This window comes from Chelonia mydas, chromosome 12 (genome assembly GCF_015237465.2).
Source record: "Chelonia mydas isolate rCheMyd1 chromosome 12, rCheMyd1.pri.v2, whole genome shotgun sequence".
NCBI lineage: Eukaryota > Metazoa > Chordata > Testudines > Cheloniidae > Chelonia > Chelonia mydas.
The window spans coordinates 17379558-17401929 of NC_051252.2; the positions used below are offsets into that span (position 1 = coordinate 17379558).

Here is a 22372-nt window from a genome sequence, read left to right on the forward strand (position 1 = left end):
AAATAGCTTATGTTTTAAGAACTTTCCTTTTGTACTGTAATAATGTAATGAAAGAAGTCTCCTCTGGAGGCTTGGTTGCTGGAATGGGTGAAGTCCGAAGTACAAGGACGTGGTCCAGTGACACCTTGCTTGCAAAAACAAAGAGGACAGACAGCAAATTAGCAACTGATAGACCGGACTGCTTACCACTGCTACATGGAATAATCTAAGTGGGTGACTAACAGAGACTGCCTCTAGGGATACTGAAAGCTGTTCAGAAGAACTTGAGGATGGAATTATTTCTGGGAGGAAACTGGCAGGCCTATCTTAAAGCTGTTGGACCATATTCTGCTGTCAAGTTTCACCAGTGTGCACAGTAAACACCACTGAAAGTGATGGAATTACTCAAGATTTACTCTGATATGAATGAAAGCAGAATGTAGTCCATTGATGTACATCAAATCTCCTCTGTGAGTGAACTGGGAGAGTCCAGGCCGATGTATCACTTCTCCAGTTTCTCTAGAGAGGCTCAAGGCTCATCTAACCTGGGGATTTACCCTGGTTCAGGCCACTGGAGTAACTGCACCAGTCCAAGCCCCTAGTATGGGCAGGGTAAACTGCTATCAAGAGCAATGTGCACTAGTATAGCTTACCCTGGTTTAAGGCAGAGGTCTGCTACACCAGTGCAAATCATGGTTTACCATGGTGCTGTCTGTCTAAACAAGAACTTTGCAGCAGTGCTTCTACACCTGTGGCTGGCCACTGATGGTGGAAAACCTGATTTAGAATAATTAGACACTCATATGCAGGTGATAAAAAGGAACTTTGCTCCTCCTAGATGGTGGATTCAGGAGCTAGCTGGGCTCATTCTCACTTCTGCTAGCTACTTGCACCACTCTCATTCCCAGCCTTTATGAGACTTCCTGATTCCAACAGTCCATCTCTCTCTGTGAATAAAAGAGCCAAACAGCCCCACCAGGAGATCCCTGAACACCCTACAGTTTCCAGTTGTGCATAATTTGTCCTTTACTTTCCCAATGTCTGTTTTGGCAATGGATTAAGTGGGATCAGAGGTTTGGTGCTGAGGACATTTACTAATGTTATATATATATATAAAATGTAAGAGTGTACAGGGGGCCCAGTTTTCATCCATAGGCTCTTTTAACCGGACATCCAAATTCTACACTGGGATGTTTGGGGTCTTAGATCCCCATTTCACATGTAAGCATCCATATTAGGAACTGGTGTGTGAAAACACAGCAGAGAGCTGAATGCACATTTTTTGTATCAAAGGCTTAAATTCCTTGGGTCAAATATAATTTGCCTTTTCCTTGAAGCCACAGGGCATTTGTGGGTGCTGTAGCCATCAACTTGAGATGCTTTGGGGCATTCTACCAGTGTAGGACAGAAACAGGTGGAATGCTATAGGGAGCACTGTTATAGTGTTCCCTTCACCACTTCGGAAAGGAGCAGCATGAGCTCCAACCCAGCAGGCCATGCCTCATGCACTGCCAAGCATGCTACCCCATTCCACAGACTAGCACTCAAGGCAGAGTCAGGTGTCTCTTACTTATCTTCTGTGCGCACACACTAGAAGGGGAAAGAAGTACCTTGCACCATCTCCCCCCCTTGATGCACAAGAACAGCAGACTGTTGCCCTTTATCTTCATTAATATTTTCAAAGTGTTACAATAACCTCAATGCTGTTGCTTAGATAAATGTGAATGTGATTTAAAAAATAAATAAAAACTTGCTCATAAACATCAGATACAGCATCATTTTAAAATCCTGACAAGATCTCTCTACCTGACAGTTTAAATTTAGAACCGTGTGTTGTCATAAAAAAAATACGATTGCTTTTCATCTGTCTTCCCTCAGGCTTGTAGGAGTCAATCTCAGTGTAGCAGACGCTGCCATTGCTATTTCCCTTTTAAATCTGGGACAGCAAAGCTCTGGCACTTTTTCAGAGTCCTGGTGTCCTTGATCATATTTCTTCCTACAGCAAATAACGGTAAGGTTTGCACAGCAAGCGTCCTAGTTTTTAGCTCCCAATTCCATTAGAGAAGTTTAAAAAAAGTTTTGGCAGCTTCCTGTATACATAGGTATTAAATCATACATTGTGTGTTTGTAAGGCACCTGTGCAAGACTGAGGAGATAAAATGTAAATAGTCCTAAAATTCACCACATAGTACCATTTATAAAATCTCAGTGGAGCATGCCCCCTTCTCCCTCAAACTTCCACAGCTAATGGATCATATGCTAGACAGGTATGTCTAGGAACAGTGGAAACCTTTTCTGAGTTGTTTAAAGATCTAAAATGGAATAGAAACGATAAAGGATTTTACCCTGGGAACATATTTTCAACATTTTTGCCCAATGTTAAAGCATTTAGGGCCACATTGTCAAGTGCTCAGCACCTGGAGTTGGAGCCAGATTTTCAGAAGAGCTCAGCACCAGACATGCACCCGATGTGCTGATCTCTTCTGAAATTCTGGCAATTACTGAGGTGCATTAATGGGTGCTGAGGACTTCTGAAAACTCTGGCTTTTGAAGAAGAATGAAGCAGCATCTTCAGTACCTGCGGAGTAAAGTTCTCACTTTACGAAATATTCTCTTCATCTGCTACCCTCTTACAGACTCGGGAGTGACACTGAATTATGCTGGTCTGTAACCAGGAAGCTGAAAAACAAATATGTTGTGGGGTGGCTGTTGGGATTGTGGTTTGTTTGTTTTGTTATTGTAGTTGAATTGTGTTGACTTTGCCTTCATCAGCAAACAATTCACTAACAGCTGTTTTGAAATTAATGTGCCAAAGTTACATTTTTGTAAATAACTTTTTTTTTTAAATACCCCTGGTGTCTCTTACACATTGTGCTAACATGCTATCTGCTCACAGGACCATGTCAAATCTGAACAGCAGCTTTGTTGGAACTGATCTCAATATGCACATCTAACGCTGACAGACCTGGGTTGTCAGCGGGCAGGATCAAACCAGGGCCCTTCGGAGCTTAGTGCATGAGCCTCTATAGCATAAGCTAAGAGCCAACTTCCTGTTAGCTACGGCTGTAGAGCAGACTCATTTTCTCTCTCTTTTTAAGTGGTCTCAGTGCCGCTAATGGGACAGAACACCACAACCAGAAAGTGTGTGGGTTACACACACAAGGCACTTTTTAATATATAATCCAGCATAGTCAGACCTAGAGTGGGACTAAAGAACCGAAAGAATCACGATGGTGCCTTTTCTGGATTTCATATACATCAAAATCTGCCCTCAAATAGGCACCACCACCCCCATTTTAAATGACCATCACAACTTTTGTTTTGCTTTCTTTATCAGGCAAACAGTTTCTGATGGTCTATTGTGTGGTTGTTTAAGACAGATTTCACATTATTTGTAATTCAGCGCTACCATATATGTTTAATTTATGGGCCTGATTTTCAGCAACTAGAAAGGTGCACACAAAAATACATGTCTACTTTGCACATGCATACTGGATTTAGTAAGTGCTATAGAGGCTCATGCACTAAGCTCCGAAGGACCCTGGTTTGATCCTGCCCGCTGACGACCCAGGTATGTCAGTGTTAGATGTGCATATTGAGATCAGTTCCAACAAAGCTGCTGTTCAGATTTGACATTGTCCTGTTAGCAGATAGCATGTTAGCACAATGTGTAAGAGACACAAGGGGTATTTTAAAAAAAAAAGTTATTTACAAAAATGTAACTTTGGCACATTAATTTCAAAACAGCTGTTAGTGAATCATTTGCTGATGAAGGCTAAGTCAACACAATTCAACTACAATAACAAAACAAATAAACCACAATCCCAACAGCCACCCCACAACATATTTGTTTTTCAGCTTCCTGGTTACAGACCAGCATAATTCAGTGTCACTCCCAAGTTTGTAAGAAGGTAGCAGATGAAGAGAATATTTCGTAAAGTGAGAACTTTACTCCGCCAGTCGTGTATTGAGGATTTGCATGTGCACATCCAGTAGAGCATGCACAAAGTAGGTGTGCTTATATTCACAAATGAATGCCCGCCTACTTACTGAAAGTGAAGCCAAGAATTTCAGAATATATGTTCTATTCGGACAGTGTTGTTATTCAAGATTGCTATAAGCACTTCCATTAAAAAATTCCTTTTTGATACTATATATCATTCTTATTTAAACTAAACTTGCATTACAAGATCTTTTTTTTACACATTTTAAACACATTTCAAGAATTAAATTTTCTTTGCGGTTAATAATGCACTGTAAAACCTCTATTTAGGGAATGGGTCTCCCTTCTTTAGGAATAATTTATGGAGCATCAGCGGAGGGCATGCAGAGAAGGACACTTGTTGCACCACTTACTCCTATGTTTTTGTGGCCAAGGTGTAGGCTCAAACACCACCCAGAATTTGTCTCATGTGGCTTATTGGTACTGCACTGCTCCAGAAAACAGCTAAAAGGATAGTTTTAAGAGATGCTGTTGAGATATGCCAAGAAGCTGGAGTACTTTCAAAACTGTCAAACAGGGAGTGTCTGCTCTCTCACACAGCACACTTCAAAAGATTAATTAAATCCCTAGTCTACGTCCCTATGAACCTAGGTAAACTCATGAGCTACTAAAGCAAAAGGAACAGGAGTACTTGTGGCACCTTAGCGACTAACAAATTTATTTGAGCATAAGCTTTCGTGGGCTCCAGCCCACTTCATTGGACGCATGCAGTGGAAAATACAGTAGGACGATCTTATATACAGAGAGAACATGAAACAATGGGTGTTACCATACGCACTATAACAAGAGTGATCAGTTAAGGTGAGCTATTACCAGCAGGAGAGAAAAAAAACCTTTTATAGTGATAATCAAGGTGGGCCATTTCCAGCAGTTCCATAATAGCTCACCTTAACAGATCACTCTCGTTATAGTGTGTATGGTAACACCCATTGTTTCATGTTCTCTGTGTATATAAAATTGTCCTACTATATTTTCCACTGCATGCGTCCGATGAAGTGGGCTGTAGCCCAGGAAAGCTTATGCTCAAATAAATTTGTTAGTTGCTAAGGTGACCACAAGTACTCCTGTTCTTTTTGCAGATACAGACTAACACGGCTGCTACTCTGAAACCTGTCATAAAGCAAAAGGAAATCTGAGCAATAAAACAAGGAGAGAGAGGAGGAGGGATATTCATATGGATCCTGTTGCTAAGGAAACTTCAGTGCTGCCTTTGTGTCTACATGTTCAGACAGCCTCATTTTGATGCTGTGTAAGAGAACATGAGTTGTGGCAGTGAGGTGAAGATTTACTTTAATAAAAAATTAAATTTAAAATACCAATATTTTATAGGTATATGTTTACTTGTATTATTTGTGCTTAGAAATACTTATGTCTTGCTTTTGTCCCTTTTCTTGGAGATGGTTCTATAATGCAATATTTGTTACCATTTTCAGTTGAATCCTCCCCCTCCCCAACCCTTTAATGATTTGCTTGTGCAGGGACCTTATCCTGCTTGGGGACATTCAGTACAGTAAGTGCATCCTCTGGAGCTGACTGCTACTGTAATTCTTCACAGTTACACTAGGTCATCTGCTGCATCAGAGGCTATTCCACATGGTGCACTGGGCTGTGCGGGTTCACTACCAATTCTCTACAGACCTACTGCATCCTGCAGGGCAGGACAAGGGGGCATATTAGGAGTGAAGATGTTCAAGCAGAGATGCTCATGCTGGACTCTAAACAAGGTATGATGCAGCCATTTAGAGGGTTATCACATTGCAACTGAATTCACGTGACATGTTGTAAGAAAGGAAGGAATGATCAGTCTTTTGTATTACGTTAAGCCAAATATACAGTTTTAGATTCATTAAGAAGGAACAAACATTCTGTATTTGGCTCATGCTGATGAGAGTTAATGGGAGGCTCAGGAAAGTCAGAAAAGTCTCTCCATCCTGCCCTGACAGAGAAACAGGGACTCTGGTTTCTCCCGTCTCCTCAGGGGATCATCCTTCCTGGTCCACTTCCCAAATGACCTTCCCCCAAGCTGTGTGGAACCATCTACAGCCCTGTTTTCTAGCTAACTGCTCCCTAACCACTCATATCAGGTGCTGCTAGATTCAAGGGTGCTATAATTGGTTTCATGGAGCGCCTATAGTGACAATATGTATCAACAATATGTCAGGGGTGATGTTGAAGTGAATGTGCTTCTGTTGCACTCATAAGGGAAAGTAATGGTTAGATTTACCTGTGCCTCATCCCTTTTTAAGGATTGAAGGTCTGTTGAGGGGATACCTCTGATTGGAGCAGAGTTTTATGTTCTCTGAAAGGATGGAGCAGCAATAGGACTTGTGCGAGCTGTTTTGGTTTGGTTTTTTAAATACTAAATTTAATAAAACTCCAGTTTTAAAACGGGCCCTGGAATGGGAGTATTACACTTCTAAAGTCACTCCTAGTAGTAGTTCTACATCTCAGATCTTGGTCATTCTCTCACAGATCTGGGGAATCCTAGAACTGGTTGAACCAAGTCTGCTGTTGCCACAAGGGAAGGGGGTGGTCCATCTGACTCTTGGGCCCAAATGTTTTTACAGCTAGTGTGGAAGTAGGGGACTCCAGAGGACCAGTACTGGCATGGTCCCTCAACCCCCCTATGGATTTATTAACAGTTAGCAAATTGCACAGGAGGAGACTAGACTTGGGACTAGTGACAGGTGCAGAACACACCACATGCAGTAGGACTGAACATCTCCTGCCAGCAAAGCCTTCAGACCATCTAAGTGTTTGGCTTTTTTTTTTTCTTTTGGCCCATAGTGGGGCACAGGCTGGGGTATCTTGAGGTGTCTTGTATCTTGTAAAGTGAAAATAGAATTTCTGGGACTGGGACTTCTGGCCTGCGGGGATATGAGTCTCTCATCAAGTCTCAGTACCAGCTGGTTCATATTAACAAAAAATCTCAGCCACAAACACAAGCTATATATATTTACAGTTTTTCTTGAACTTGACCTCAGTGGAGTAATATTTCTGTCATTTTCACGATATTTCTTTGTGTTTGCACCAGCAAAGACCCCATTCAAAAGTTAAAAATGTACAGAGAGGAAATAAGAGCCTACACGCTGACCCCCAGGCTCGTGGGTTTGTCTAGTGTCTTGCTAAAACCAGTCACCAGCTCCACCATTACTGATGTCAGGACCAAGTGTGAGATAATTATAGCCTCTCCAGCTGACTACTGGACCTCTTAATATGCCCAAAGTGACTAAGGCTCCAGGTAAGAAATTTTGCAGAATTCCAGCCTGCTATAGCTGATACTTTCCAAATTGAAGGACTGATGGTTTCTTCCCCTTTAAACTGTCTTCTAGTTTAAGCCCCTGTTTCACTGTGTCTAGCGCTCTCACTGCTACTGCAGGCCTCTGTGGAATCAGTGACTCCTGCAAGATTTTTTTTTTTAAACTGGAAAAAGGAAAGAACATGCACACACAAATTAGGTGGGGAGATTATTTTTAATAGGCCAAATCTTGCCCTCATACACACCCGTGTAATTCCACTAATTTCAATGGGGTTGCAAGGATAGCACAGAGAAAGTTGACCTTTAGCATTTATATAATGATTTTGTAAACTGCTTTATAAATGAAAGGCCAAATCCTGAGGTCCTTATCCAAGTAGTTTTAGGTATTTCATGGGCAGGTGAAAGCAGAAACAGAAACAAAGAGCACCCATTATTTGGGAGTCCTGCAAATAAAAGTGTCTGTAGTATTAGCAGTGAGAATACAGGGAATAGAATTCCATTCTTCAGTGGAAGGACATCCACATGGTGTGCTAATGGACCTAGAGGATATAGAAATTTATTTCGAAACTATGTCCAAAGTGCATGCATATATGTTAAAAACACAGGTGCTCGTGCTTTGTCTCTCGTGCTCTCTCTCTCGTGCTCTCTCTCTCTCTCGTGCACACACACACACACACACACAGCCAAGGATTCACATAAAAAATGATAGAGATGTTATGCTAAAATTGATGCAAGATTACATAGCATTTGTTGGGACACATATTAATGACCTGGCATGAAGTCACACTTATGCTGACATTTATCAAAACATCTAGGGCTTTGAAATGTAAGTTGTGAGAGCGTCAAAATACAATCAATTTATAATTAGTGTTTATAATCTGAATGGTAACAAAATTGCAAGGTAGAATTGGAATAGCTTTCTCTGCTGCTGCCTGTGATTTGCCTATTCTGGACTAGAATTTAGTGCCACGTACCAACCATGGTGCAATGTGGAGCCACAGTGCCCAGGAAGGAGCAGTGTCAGTACAATCTCTCCCTGTGCTACTCCACAATGTCAGTCCAGCTCCGTGGGGCAGTAGGGAAGAATGTAGCTGTGGCCCCACCTACTTTCAGCCACCTTGCTTCCTGAAGGCAACAGGAGAGAGCACAATGATTTCTATTGTTGCTGCCTTTATTCAGCATGCAAGGAGGGGTGGAAATTTCTTGCATCAACCCTAGGTTTGCTTGGCATTGCAAAGCACCATTGCTAGGTCACTGTGCCAGCTCTTCAATTTTATTTTTAAAATTAAGAATATTCTTCATATTTAAGTTTGTCCAGCAAAGCAAGAGCAAGAGAAGCAGCCTCTACCATTTCAGTTCTACCTTCAGATTAGGATCATCCCACAGAACTACAGTCTCTTGGGGATGGGGTGGAGGGAATAAATCCGTATAGCTCTAGAGTGAACATTCTACCTTATAGAATTTTTCACAGCAGCAAAGACTTTCTCATGAAATAAATGATAGCCTATTCTGCCCCTCCTAAAATTGGGGCTCACCTGCAAAATCCTTGTACCAAAGCTAGGACAGAGTCACAACCTGGGTACCAGTAATGACTTAATTCCTGCTGCACACATCCAGACATACCTCTTAGTGGTCCTAGCTATTTCATCAAAAATTATCTCTGTTTCCCTTTTGTTCATTGGGGTTTCTCCATAATGACTAGGATAGGAGAAACAAAAAGAGACAGATTATACAGTAACTGTGGGACTTAATTTAGAGCCACTGATGGCTTTGAGATATTATTCCCTTTGTTATCCCTGAGTTATACCCTAGAGAATTGAAGGTATGCACACAGTTAATAAACTCAATTACAGGTAGGAATCTCTTTCCAGTTGGGAGATTTGGAGACTTGAGCAATTAGTCTGCTCTTTAGGCTCAAATAGCTTAAGGCAGCATCCATAACCCAGACTTGTTATAACTTTCTCGGGAAAATACAAAATAATTAAAACAGTTTTAATATGAGCTTTGGTAACAATATAATAAACAGAACCTTACACTGAGACTAAAAGGAGAGATGCCTGAAAAATTGCATTTGTATGGATGGGCATAAAAAGAGTTAACTTCCAGTTCAGCCACAGGCAGATGGACAGACATGCACACACACAAAAACAACTGCAGGCAAACATATAAAATATAATCTAGGCCATGATTCCAAACCCATTAAAACCAACAGAAGCTTTTCCACAGAGCCCAGTCAGCTTTGTATCAGGTCCTTCAAATGTCTGTGTTCTGTGAACAAAGGAATTATGCCAGGAGTCAGAATCCTTCTCACAAACTGAGAATAAGGTGCAGAGTACCCACACAGCAGCTAATGCAACATCAGAGGCTCAGTAGCATCCACAGTCCCTACATGCTGCTCTGTGTGGGTCAGACCAGTGGATCTACTTGGGAAGGCATCTGCTTACTGGGCCCTATCCTGTCCCTCGTTGCTCCTCCTATGAGTCTGCAGTGGAGATGGCATAGAGTTGTGTTCCACAGCACAAATGAGGTGTGAATGCCTTCTACTTTACCTCTCCATGCCCTGCCACTCCCATAATTCCTCTATATCAGTAGCCCCTGATGAGATAGAGGCATTAGCCCTCCTTCCCTGCATGTATAAACATCTGCAAGAAGACTGTAATACATACAATATACAATAATGCATACAACATACTCAGGCTTGCTTCTTCAGTAGTTAGGCACCAACTTACGCTTTCACTAGAGTGAACAAACTTATCACAAAAAGAAAAGGAGTACTTGTGGCACCTTAGAGACTAACAAATTTATTTGAGCATAAGCATAAGCTTGGTTAGTCTCTAAGGTGCCACAAGTACTCCTTTTCTTTTTGCGAATACAGACTAACATGCTGTTACTCTGAAACCCGTCAAATAAATTTGTTAGTCTCTAAGGTGCCACAAGTACTCCTTTTCTTTTTTCGAATACAGACTAACATGGCTGCTACTCTGAAACCAGACTTATCACAACTGCTTCACAACGTGAAGTTATTACCATATACAACAGAAGGAGACAGCTGGACTTCTCCATACCAGAGAGATATCTCCTGGCTAAAGTTAATCTCTCCTAATGAGGATCCTGTATACACCAAGCATGAAAATCACTCACAACAACCAACAGAGGATATAGGGAAGGGCTTCAACATCTGCTGCTCCATGCCTCGGGGCATGGAGAAAGTAAAAGGAAATGGTAGAGCCCTGAGGAGACAGAAACCGCATTTCACTGAAAAATGGAGGGGGTGAAGACAGCAAGTCACCTCTGGTAAGTAATGTTATATGCCTGATGCGGGGACCTTAATCATTGCATGAAAAATGAAGTGTACACATGTGTTTAAGCTTGGGCTGATGCCTGAGGATTCTCTTATTTAAAAAACACATACCCTGTGGATGTGAAATGCTTTCTAAAACCAAACTAAGGGTCAGTGGGATGCATTCAGCACTGTAAATCACTGCCTTCTCAATGAATACAGCCACGTGAGCCAGTGTAAGTGTCAGATTTGTGGCATGTAGGCATAATTATAATGTTGTTTACCCAAGTAATGCTTTCGGCTGTAAAACTGGGTTTCACACACATTAGGCCCAAGCCTGTAAAGTGAGCCAATGATCAAAAAAGTGTGCAAATATGAACAAGTTCCCTTGAACAGTCAGGCTTACAAAAGGGGTCTAAGTCCCAGGTGTACTTTAGTTTCTTGTAACGCAGAGAGCTAGCCAGCTGCCAGCTACAGTAAGTTACTTGAGGGAGATGAACAGACACAGTCTGCTGTTTCTCCCCTATCAAGTTTCGGTCATCTGCAGCTAGATTATGTGAACCCTCTGTCCACTGCCCTGTTTGTGGGAAATTTCACCACATTTCCCCCTCTACGTTCCCTTGCAAAGACCTGCCTCAGATGTGACATGAGGGGAGAGAAGTCTAGCAGAAGTAGAGTTTTGGGGGTCTCATGCAGGCATACAAGGCTGTTCAGTAGGACCGCCCCATGAATTACAATCACGATGAGCCAGATTTTCCCTAGTCCTTCTGCAGATGCACAAGAAGAAGAGGGCACAAGTAGACCACATTCTTCTTTGTACCTGACACAAGGACAAGGGAAAACTTGCAGTGCCTGCACTTGGGATTACAGGGACTACTCCATCCAAGCACTCCCAGCGGACACAAATTCCCTTGTCGGAGTCAGGCAGGAAGGCACCCTTCTCCCACAGCAGCCCTCAGCGCATGCTGCATCATCTAGAGAGGAAGCAGCGAGAGCACACACCTTGAGAAGGCGTCAGACGGGGGATTCAGCTGGCCTGACAGGATCCCCACCTTTGGTACTCTGGGAGGCAGTATTAAAGGTGGATTCCAGCCACTCCCAGAAAATCATCTGGCCATCACCTGTAAACTGGGGTATCCATGGCCCCCCCACATGTAGTATGTCATAGTCATTGGAACAGAGCAGGCTGCCAGGACAAGGACAGTGTTGTGAGGGGTTGGCTGAGAGTTTCTCAAAGATGTCCCTGACCTTCCAGCTACCTGTACCTCAGACACTGACCTCAGAGGTCCCTGCCTAACCTCCCCAAATCCTGTTCCTGACACCAGCTGTCAGGTGGGAGATTCCCTGAGTTGAAGAAGGGGTCCCAAGTCCCAGCCACATGCCTCTTCACAAACACCAACCCTCTCTCCTAGGCGTCAGAGTTAACCCTGTAACAAGTACCACACTTAGAACATTTAACCTAACCCAGGCAAAGTCAGGCGTAAACTCAGGAGAGGATTCCTAGAAGGGGTTACACAGAGTTCCTTGCCCCGGTACAGCATACAGCCTCCCCCCCACACACACACACACCTTGATTAGCTAGGCACATAGACTCTCCACCTCACATCAGTTCAAACCCCCCTGGGTCAGTCTAACCTGTTCCTGTATTCTGACACTGGTATGCTCTGTGAGCTCAGAATGGTGGGTCCAGCTGTGTGGGCTCTGCTGTCCTGTCAGCTCCAAACTGTGCATCTGCGGGGGGTCCCCTTTGCTATCACCAGTGCAGCAGTGAGTTCTCCTTTCAACAGCTCCCAGATCAGATTCAGCACCCTTACATTTTGGTGTCTCTCTGCCCCAGTGTGGCATCTGTGATCTGGTCCTGCTGTAGCAGTTCAGGCCCTTTGTTCCCCCTCCTGCACTTACAGGCTAGTCCCTCTGTCCCATCGCCCTCCTCCTCCCCATCTGCTCATTGACTGCTCAACTGGCTGTAGCCAGTTCTGTGTCCTTGTTCTGGAGTGGCACTTCCCCCATCAACCAATCAAGTTTTGTTGTTGGCGGGGGGGGGGCGGAGGGGCGGGAGAGTTCTACCCACTCCCACAGAGCGATTGTGCCTCCAAGACCTACCTCTACCTCTAGAACTGTGAAGTTCTGCATCACCTATTAGCCAGGACTGTGACTAAATGCCACAGCTATCCCCAAGTAATGAAGCAGTGCTCCAATACCACAGTGATGAGCAAAGTATAAGCTCCTAGATAAATAGAAGTGAACACTTCCAAATTTTGCCTAACTCAATGAACTTTACTAAGTTACAAGCACAATGTAACATGTTTTCTACATGGTTTGTGCCACGTATAATATCATGGTCAGTATGTAGGAAACACTAACTGTCACATCTCAAAGTTTTGAGTGACTTATTCCCTTTTAAGGGTTTAGGATCTGGAGCAGAAGCAGGCAAGCAGTCTATATTGTTGCTCAGACAGCTCCTCATCATGGCTTCCTGTTTTGTATACTGGTATCAGCCAATCAGTGGGCTATGGGGGGTTGCCACTCAGGCTCTGTAGTGCGGTACTTCCTGCCAAGCCTAGCTTTGCAGGGTCCTCCCAGGAATGCCTTGTCTAAGGTTCTAGTGGTGATGATGTGGTGGTGTCAGGGACCCTGAAGAACCCCTGTGGTTGCAGGTTTTAGCTCTGCAGGTTCTTATGTTCCCACTTGGTACCAACTATGGGGATTACTCTCTTACTCTACTGTGCTTCATTGCCATGAAGCAGTCATGATGATAGGAATGATATTGCAGGGCTTGTCGTAAACAGTTAAGTCATGGGAAAAATTAGAAGGGGCCACAGCTGAAAGCAGGTTCCTCAATGGATCTGCCAACCAGAGAGATGAAGGAAGGTTTGCAATTCTGAAAAATGAATTAGGCTAAAACCTGCAGTTGGGTACTGTGTGAGTGCCCTTCAGGAGAAAGCTTTTCAGATGGTAGTCACTGCAAGAGGAGGCAAGAGCTTCAGCTCCAGTGGGGAAAGGAAAAGTATCCTCCAAAAGCCAGCTGCAACAGATATGAAAGGTATAGTCAGAAGGTTCCGTCCCAACCTACCTCCAGGAATATGTCGTAAGTTGGTTTTCTCTATACAGACATGTTACTCCAACCCTAGGGAGCTAGGAATTCCAGGAGCTACATGGTCCTTGAAGAGGGAGCGCTAGTTCCAATATTAAGAATTGCTGGGGAGCTTATTCACATGTCCTCTCTTCCCCTGTCCAAAACAGGTTTGTGTCATGCAGCTGGGAGCTTTTGGTGTGATTTTTCCACTTTGGTCTTCTGTGGCTGGCCAGTCATGGCTTGGTCAGCCTGCCATGGAATCAACATCCAAGGGTGTCCAGAGCTAGTACAGCCCAGAAGGCCAAGGGTGTTTACAGAAGGGTCAATTTGCAAATATACTGGTGGCTACTGTTTAAACAAATTAAAATGATTGTGTCTCCTAGGAAGATAAAGGACCAAATTCATCCGTGGTATAAATCCACCAAAGTTAATGGATGAATTTGTCCCCCAAACTATAATTATTTTAAAAAGTTAATCTAGTCTGTACATATAACCAGGGTGCCACTGTGGCAGCAGCTTCCTCTGCTGCTACCCCAGAGCACGTGGAGAGGCTAAACACAAGAGTAGCTCTGCGGCTGCAAGAAATGTTTAGATACTAGAGTTTGTTTCTTCTTTAAAAAAGAAAGGAAAAACTAGGAAATTTCATTAAAAAAGCTGCCTGAAGAGAGTATTGACCTTGCTTGTGTAAACACTAAAAAGTAAAGAATAGCAAGGTTGGGGTTGTGCATGCAACCTTAACTCCGCCCCATGTTTGTAAACATTGTACAATCTTAAGTTACATAACTGCATATGATTTCACAAATAATGCAGTATAGTATACTTTTTTCCTTGGAAGACCTGGTGTAAGATGGGCAGCAATGGATATTGTATTGCATGGCTTGAAGCACCTCCCTGTGGTATGCCTGTGGAATCCAATCTGCTTATCACTGCTGGGCCAGCCAGGGCAGGATTTAGTCCCTACATTATTAAAATGGATGTTTATTTTACTCTGCAGATGTTCAAATGATGTGCCTGCTTTAGCTCATTTAGAGAGAAATTCACTTTTAATCAGTATCACAGCTAACTCAGACAGAGCTTACAAAGGATTTCTGTTTAATGTCTGGGTGAATTTTGTTGCCATGTCACCCAGAAAATACTTTGGAAGATGATATCTTTACACAGCTGACAAGCTATAAATTCTCCCATGCAGCCCTATATCTGTATCATCTTCCTACAAGTTAATCATAAACCCCCCACAGATTTATTTCACATATAAAAGCTTAAGAGATTTTTGTATTTAATTGTGTGTTGACTTTATATATATATATATATATATATATATATATATATATAATTAACCTTTTATGAATGAAGTCTAATGGTTCAGTTAAAAAAAAAAAGACAATCCTATACTTTCCATGGAGAACGTTGAACACAGAAGTGTTCTATTCACACACCCAAGAAAAGCTAATAAAGCATCACAGGAATCTAAAGAAGCAGTTTTAATAATTGTATTGTAAAAATTGTAGTGACACCACTGGCAAAGCTCAATATTACCATACCAAATGGGATGGCTAACAATTTCATCACATTACCTTCTTTGAATCATCCTGCTGCAAATCAGACCATGTTTCAAGATGCATCTCATGAGACCTAGGATAACCTTATTACAGTGACCTCACTGAATAAAAGAAAGCTTGTGATTCAAAGGTTTCCTGTACAAGCACGATCAGTCTAGGCGGGGGCGGGGTCAGAAGAAAACACTAGGTAGTAAAGTTGTAAGTGATGTTACTGTTGCTTGAAAAAGACTAGCAATATAAAATAGGCATTCATAGCAAAGAACATTATAATGCCTCAGGCTCCCTTAGTACTCAGGTGGAACACAGAATGTTGTCTTTTATAATTTTCCCACTGCTCTGGTAAATCAGCAGTCTCAGGGAGAATACACAATCAGACTTCTTTGTACCAGACAGGTTCTTCAAGGAGACTCATTTTCCAATTTGAGAGCTCAAGTTACTGTCTCTTAAGGTCCAATCCTGCAGTCTTTACTCAGGCAAAACTCCATTAAAATCAGTGTGGAGCATTCTGTGGTCGAGCCCTTAGTTTCAAAGTACTTCAGGATCACCTGATGGAAGGTTCTATATATGTGCAATTATTGGTGACAACGTATCTTTGAGATACAGAAGGAGAGAGCTATAGAGGTCTATAAATGCATTTCAAAGGGCAAGACTGTGAACAAAAAATCTACCCCTTTTCGCCAGGGTGGACTTTGCCATCAGAATACAGGGTTCAGAGAATACTTAACTTACTGCCAGAAGAAATAAGAAAGACCACTAACCCAGCTGCATTCATGCAAAGCCCACTCCTTCACCCAAAAACTTTCCCATGCTAATACCATCATTTTCACTGATTCATTAAGAAAACAAACCATCAAAGCTTCTAAGCAGTGGTGTAGAGGTAAAAAAGTGGGTAAACTAACCTTAATTAAACTCCATATTCCCCAAATGAGAAGTGAGTAAATTCCATTTACCCATGTTTACCCTTGACTACACTACTGCCTCGAGAGCCAGCTGCAGCATTTTGTTGTGGTACTTCACGGAAGGAAGAGAGAGAGCATTGTCATCTCTTAACTCACAAGAGGCACTCTCTTAATATTGTTATACTGGAAGGTCTTAAATGGCCCCCATCAATCACAGACCTGGATGAAATTTATTGGGCACAAGCACCTCTTATTCAGGCTAAATGAAGGAGCAGTTAAATGCCCCTTGGTGTAATGAGAGCTGCTGAAACAATAGGAACCACCATCTAAAGAACTGGCCAGCATGGCAGGGCATGAGGAGAAGCTAGGCCACGTGGGCCATGGGGTTTCCCTGAAGACTGATTGCACACACAGGGGCTGGGACATTGATTTGGTTGCAGCTGTGTGTGCTAGATATGGGCTGCATTTAAACTATTCAGAAAGCTTTAGTTAGTACAGAACTCAGCAGCCCAACTTCCTTACCTGTGTCAGTTACAGATCATATATCACACCTGTTCTCCAAAGGCTGCACCAGCTTTCTATTTGTTTCTGGGCAGGAATTCAAGGTGTTGAGTTTAATTTAAAAATCCTTACATGGCTTGGATCATGGGGTGGCTACCACCTGAGAAACCTCTTTATCCCCATGCTCTGTCATAATAGGAAAAGCACCCTACAGAATCTCTGCTAATACACCTAAATCGTCAAAGGTAGTTAGGCATCTAACGCCCATTGATTTCAATAGGAGTTAGGCACCTAAATACCTTTAATGATCTGGACCATAGTTCCTAGATTTGAGTATCTGGGTACTGGAGTTGGGGCATTCATAACAAAGGGAACCTGACTGTTTCAGGCTTCTCTCATAGGTCTACCAGCCCTATGTGATCTTCAGAGCATGGTACAAGGTTCATCCTATTCAGTCTAGGCTTCTGCCTGAATGTGTGTTTGGGGGCGGAGGGGAAGGGGCTGTAGGAGGATTACGGAATTATTTGGGAGAGGAGTCAGTTTTAGTGTGATAATGTTAATGAGTTGTTCTAAGATAGTATACCTATCCTCCACAATTTCACCCCATGTTTTGTATCTTCACTGACTTCTGACCATCATTTTTCTTGACCAAATCATTTGCATGGCAAAAGGTGGGATTCAAACTGCATTTGTATATGTACATGTATATTTGTGATTTTGTCATTTTCTAAATTATCATCTGTCATCATCGTACAGTGGAGTAACACACAGTGCCTGAAGGGTATGCTAGATATTCAACAGCTATATGACCCGTACTGCATTGCTGACCACTCAGATTTATGTCTTTTTGGCTTGCTGCCTAATTCCTATAATATGCACATAATGTGCAACTGTTGGATTCACTCTTTGATGGGGTCATGGTCTACCTTGGGAAAAGCTGCACAAGCAGGACCTGATACTCCTCTGATTTACATCAGGGTTACAGTGCTGTAACTCCATTGATTGCAGCTGTGTTTACACCCCTGATGTAAAGGAGTAACACACAAAAGCAAGAGAAGAATGATGCCTAGAATGCTTATGGGCGATCCTCACCTCTTATAAACAATTTGAAATTGCCAGGAGGTCTTCATGAATTTCGAAAAGTAGTAAAATCTGCCGCTGCTAATAAGTGTCAAGATCTCAATGTCTTATTTATCTCCCCTGCTTATTCTAACATATGTTGTTCTGGTACACAGTGATCATAGGAATTGCCATAAGATCACACTAGATTTCCCATGAAAAGAGCAGCAAACGAAGACCCCGATTAAGCAAAACACTTAAGCATGTAAGTAGCCCCATTGACTTCAATATGAGTTAAACATATCTTTCAGTGCTTTTCCCCAATAGTGTAGCTACATGTTTGTGTTTTGCAGAACTGGAATGGGACTGCTAAACCCAGGGTTGTGAGTTCAATCCTTGAGGGGGCCATTTAGGGATCTGGGACAAAAATTGGGAATTGGTCCTGCTTTGAGCAGGGGGTTGGACTAGATGACCTCCTGAGGTCCCTTCCAACCCTGATATTCTATGATTCTACTTAACTGCTTAAAGGAAAGCATGTGCTTAAGTGCTTTGCTTAATCAAGGCTTAACTGAGCCTAAATACCAATGGTCAGTAATGCAATGTGGTGAACAGAGCTGTGGGGTTCCTTGTAATAACTCCATTCTACTGAGTAGAGGAAAGTAGTGTTATCATAAGGTTTGGTAATACCATAAGATTCTCACAGCCATCTGTAAAATTGTAACATGCAGCAATTTCACAAGAAGAGGACAAATTTGAGGCAACATGTAGTGGCTGTTGACAAAGCAGTTGCACAGGAGAAAGTTCCCACAGAAGAAGTGTCACTGTCATTATTTTTCCCAGAATATTCATCAGCCAAATATTGCCAGACTCTTGTATTACAGGAAGGGGCAGACTAACTTGTCAGAGGTGTTTGCTGTCATAAAAATTGGTAAAATGATCATCTATGTGCATTAACTGTTTAAAGAGCCTATTGATTTTCTTAAAAACATGCTATCTCTAATCCAGCTGTAATAGCTTTAGCCTTTAAAAAAATAAACTAAACCGAAATACTTCTAAACTCAAACTTTGATCCCCTGCTTGGCTGCATGCTATTTCTAAACTGTCGGACTAACCATTGGCAGATTTAATGACTGTTTTAAACTTGGGCCTAATTTCAAAAGATCACAATAAATCCACAGAATGACTAAACCAAAAGAACTTTTGAGAGGATAAATTGTACAATATTACATTCTTCCTATTATTTTAAATTTATTTTACCAGAATGTTTGCAGTACCAGGTCCCCACCTAATTAGCAGTATACAGTTTAAATGCTAAGTGACTTTCAGTTTCTTATTTACTTTATTTTCACAGCATGATACAATAAAAATTAACCTCTCAGCACATGAATTTGTTAATATTTACCTTAAACAACATAAATGATCACACATTATACCTGGATGTCTTCTGCACTATTGGAATGTGTACAAAGGAAGTCTAACATAATTACTGTTTGAATCTGTTTTTTAAAGGTACTATGAAAATAATGGCTATATACTTGTACAGTGAAATGTAATGCTACTTTGTACTAAATGTTATTTTCCAATACAATGTTATGATTGCATCTTTAAATAATCCTCTAAAAGATTTCCTTGGATTTCATTTCAAAACTAGTCTGACATTCATTTTTGGTTCTTTTATGAGATAGCATGGTGGAGTCTTTGTTATGTTCACACTACAGAACATATACAGTCACTCATCTAAAGATTTCTTCCTCCAACCATGTCTTTTTCTTTTTTTCAAGAGAAACTTTAAATTAATCATTGTAGAGAACATTGAAACAAAAAATGCAGTAAAAGCCTTGGCATCAGTCCTACTAAATACTGTTAATATCAGTTGAGTTAAAAACAAGTGGCCAGATCCTCAGCAGTGTAAACTAAGCTAACTCCATTTAAGTCAATGGAGTTATGCTGATTTACACCAACTGAGGATCTGGCCAGAGAGATCCTGGGACAGATTCTGACCTCAGTTACACCAGTGTAATTAGAATAACTCTACTGGAGTTAATCTAGATTTACGTAGGTGTAAATCACATAAGAATCTGGCCTCCTGTCTCCTAAATAAGAAAAGAAAGTTGTTCACTGGCAATAGATACAAAAGTTACTCCTGAAGCATGTGATATGTCTGACAAGGGTGGGTGGTGGGGAGGGGGAAATGAGTGGACTGCCAACTGTATCTCCCTCCATAATTTCTTCTGCCAAAAGATAGAGCCCAATCCATCAGCAGCCCGCCAAGGCAACTGCTGTTGCTGGAGACAGATGCAGGCTGTTAGAGCCTTTCCTGGTATTCTACTGTTGCCAGAGAGAAACATAGTACCTGCAGGGATCTCAGATTGTGTGTTACTAGTAGAGTGTGCTACTTTCAGCCTCTCCCTTGTTTCAGTGTAGAAGGGAATCAGTCTCCCTCACTTGATCCTGCTACATTAGAACTTTGTGGCATGAGTCATTTCATTCATTACTAGTGCATTGTCTTAAGTTTTTCAACTGATTTACTACTTTGTTATTCTATTTATTAGGAATGTATATTATGGTATATGCCTAAAGGTCCTAGTTGGGATGTTAGCGGCATTGTGCTGGGCACTGTACAAATATAGAAGATACAATTCCTGCCATGGAAAGGTTTACAATCTAAAGGATGCATTTCCCCCCTATCTTTATACTACATCTATAAATGCAACAAGGAGGCACACTGCTAATATTAGTATTCATGGAAGTTGTGTGCCCTAAGGAGACTACACACATAAGATTCCAGAACAGATTTGTGCAAGAATTCAGAACTATAACCATCATCTCTACAGATGTAATTTTGAGTGATGTTACCATGTTCCACTCCCAGGGCATCCCTTAAGGGTAGGGATGGGATCTTTCCATGCACCCATATCAGATCTGTGACATCCAGGCATTCCACCACACGAGTCATAAGAGTCTGAGCCCTCCAACTGAGCCCCAGATAGTCCAGTCCTTCTGGGATTATCAACTGACACAAATGAACTGTCTCCCCAGCATGGTAGGACTCTCATTCTTCAGAAGGCTTCTAGTAAGTTGTGGCCCCAACTAGGCTCACAGTTCATATAGAATAGTAGTCTTACAATAGTGGTTCAACACTAGGGCCAGCCAGCCTGCTCACCCACCCACATTTCCATCAGGGGCTAAAATACAGCAGTCACCCAAGAAGCACTTGCTTCAGTCTGCCCTTCTCTACACACTGAGGAGTAAAAATCTCCTCTGGTCAATGCAACTATATTATGTTCTCCCCTTTTAAGCTTTTCCCTCCAAGTCTGACATCTCTTACAGGTGTAGGGAGGCCGGGCTGATTGCATCCACATTAGCTCAGTAACTCCATATTGCCCAGTGTGGGGTTTGTAACCCCATCACACTGACTTTAGAATATTATATTATAAAATCTTCATTGGGTTAAAATAAGGGCTGAGCCTTGCTATAGTGCAAGGAAATACATTTTATTGGCTATTGAGTGCTAATGCTTAAATAAAGAAATGTAATAACAGGAATTTACTAGGGCTGCTTCAGCCACATAATAGCAGACACCCATTTGCTTCCCTCCCTTGCTAAAAAAAAACAAGACAATAGTTGCCTATAGGGCATGCCACACTTAAGCATTTCCACTGAGCTCCATGAACTCACAGTGAGTCAGATACCAGCATAAGGTTGAAAATGAACAGGATTGTTAGAAACCTTACCACATCCAAATTTTTTTCTAATAGTATCAAAGTCACATAAAAAAAACCCATGAGAACAGCCTAATCCTGAAATTTCTACATAGTAAGACAGCTAGAACTCAAGATTCAAGGGCCAAGCGTCAAAGAGGGAATGAACAGGGACTATGAGATGGTTGAGAAAAGTTGTACACTAATTACACATTGCTCCCAAAGAGCTAATCCAATATTGCATCTTGGGCCCTGATTCTGCAAACACATATGTACGTACTTAACTTCACAAACATAAGTAATTCCATTGACTTCAATGGGCCTATGCACATGCGTAACATTTACGCACGTGCATAAGTATTTGCAGGATCGAGGCATTAGAAGTAATTTCTTAGGAAACCCTGAAGAGTGGTTCCTATGAGGTCCTAAAAATCCATATTACAAAATATACTTATATGTTTCTGATAAAAGGAATTATTGCCAAAGTAATCAGCAGTTATTAAAAGATCAGTGTGAACTTAATTTTTTTTAATTGATGAATTAGGAAAAACCAAACAAACCAGTTTTCTGACAGACCACTTTTTCAATAGTGTCTGATTTTTTTTAGTCAGTAAATAATATTTTGTGTGGCTCCCTTTTTGTTGTTTTGAAGGGTGCTTTGGACAGACCCATAGCAACACTAAACATTCTTGTATGTCCCTTTTCTCTTTGTACAATGCCTGTCTTCTGCCTATTCTCTCTCTGTTTCAGCTATGTTGTTGCTGTTACTGGTAAACATCCTCTTGCAGAGCTTGAGGAAGGGCACAAATCATAAACCAAATAGTTAAAATAATTATACACAAAGTACTGTCGAGTGCACAAAGTTAAAAATAAAACAGAAGAGAATTTTAAAATAATCACCAATCTCTTTTATTTATAGTAAATTTAGGGATTACTTATGACAATTGTAAGTACGAAACGTTCACATGACAATGTGATTTTTCAAGTTGTGTCCTTTTAAATGATGATCGAAGACTTGCCACTGCAGATTTCCTCATCCAGCTACACTATAACTAG

General features: G+C 41.7%; 1 long non-coding RNA gene across 1 annotated transcript in view; it reads left to right on the top strand.

Moving 5' to 3' along the window:
* Positions 1 to 19224, top strand: part of LOC114019468 — a 68500-nt gene extending 49276 nt beyond the window's left edge. The window contains exons 2-4 of the long non-coding RNA XR_003564524.3: positions 5538 to 5706; positions 7017 to 7223; positions 10205 to 19224. This is a non-coding gene — a long non-coding RNA (uncharacterized LOC114019468). The remainder of the gene's footprint in view (positions 1 to 5537; positions 5707 to 7016; positions 7224 to 10204) is intronic.
* The last annotated feature ends 3148 nt before the right edge of the window (positions 19225 to 22372 follow it).